This window comes from Moschus berezovskii, chromosome 14, assembly GCF_049115385.1.
Source record: "Moschus berezovskii isolate FMDL1 chromosome 14, NW_MosBer_1.0, whole genome shotgun sequence".
Taxonomy (NCBI): Eukaryota; Metazoa; Chordata; class Mammalia; order Artiodactyla; family Moschidae; genus Moschus; species Moschus berezovskii.
The window spans coordinates 52242781-52244267 of NC_142473.1; the positions used below are offsets into that span (position 1 = coordinate 52242781).

Genomic DNA, 1487 nt, shown 5'->3' on the forward strand with positions numbered 1-1487 from the left:
ATGCTTCAAGTGTGAAATGTGGAACTCTGGATACAAAGTCACCTCAAGATGGGAACTGAATTACTACATTACAGCTCTAGCCATGTAACTGCTTCCCAAGAAAACCTGGAGTAATTCCTTTTCCTTCCTTGCACCCTTGGTTCCTTGTCTGTCAGGCTGGATATAAGTGTTTACATCTCTTGGGAGGTGCTAAGATCATGACTGTGAAATGTGGGGACATTTGAAGGGGAGCTGTGATAATGATCATAAGGAAGTCAACTAGAAGACTTCCAGTAAGACTTAAAGAACTGGTCAACCACTCTGAGTACTTATTGACTCTTTTCTGAAACCGTCTAAGAAAAACCTCTTTTTCTCAGCTACTAGCGTTTCATGACCTCCTGGTCATCCTCCCAGTGTATTTTAAGAATAAAAGCTATCAATAACCATAACTTATGAACCTAAGTGTGTCTTTTCCACCTTGGGAACAGTAATAGTCTTAGACATATGCTGCAATTTCTACAACAAGTCATACTGTCTAATGACAGTTTTCTCCAGCCTCTCATGGGCAACTTCAAGATCAATGTCTCTGATGCTACCATCTTTATCTTGACGGGCTTCCCAGGAATGGAGGCCATGGAGCCCTGTCTATCTTTCCCTCTCCTTCTGTTCTATGTCATTGTCATTGTGGGAAACAGCCTGATCCTCCTCATTGTTAAGGAGGAGCCGAGTCTGCACCAGCCCATGTACTACTTCTTGTCCCTACTGTCTGTCAATGACTTGGGGATGTCCTCTTCCACACTGCCGACTGTGCTGGGTGCACTCTGCTTCTGAGCCCAGGTGATTGCCTTTAATGTGTGCTTAGTCCAGATGTTCTTCATCCACCTCTTCTCTTGGACAGAGTCTGGCATCCTTCTGCCATGAGCTTCAATCGCGATGTGGCCATCTGAAACCCACTGCACTATGCCACGGTGCTCACCAATGCCCGCATTGTGGCCATGGGCCTGTGTACTCTCCTACGAAGCTTTGCCCTCATCCTGGTCTTCCCACTGCTGCTGCACAGACTACCTTTCTGCCACCCCTGGAACATCCTTTCCCATGCCTGCTGCCTTCACGTGGATATGATTAAGCTGGCATGCACTGATGTCTCCCTCAATAGCCACTACGGACTGTCCATTGTGCTTTTCACCTTTGGCCTGGACTCTGCCCTCATTCTTCTCTCCTATGTACTTATCTTTCGGTCAGTGCTAGGCATCGCCTCCCCAGGGGAGCGCCTCAAGACACTCAATGTGTGTGTGTCCCATGTCCTAGCTGTGCTCATCTTCTACATGTCTGTGGTGAGTGTGTCCATTGTACATCGCTTTGGTGCTGGCCTGCCCCATGCTGTCCACACCCTCATGTCTCTGATCTACCTCTTTGTGCCTCCCATGCTCAATCCCATCATCTACTCCATTAAGACAAAGGAGATACAGCGCAGGCTTTTCAAGATGCTCTTCAGGGTCAGGTCCTGA

The 1487-nt window shown here is 47.7% G+C and overlaps 1 pseudogene; it reads left to right on the forward strand.

Annotated features, from left to right (window-relative positions):
* The first annotated feature begins 540 nt into the window (after window positions 1-540).
* Window positions 541-1487, forward strand: LOC129553895 (olfactory receptor 51I2-like; annotated as a pseudogene).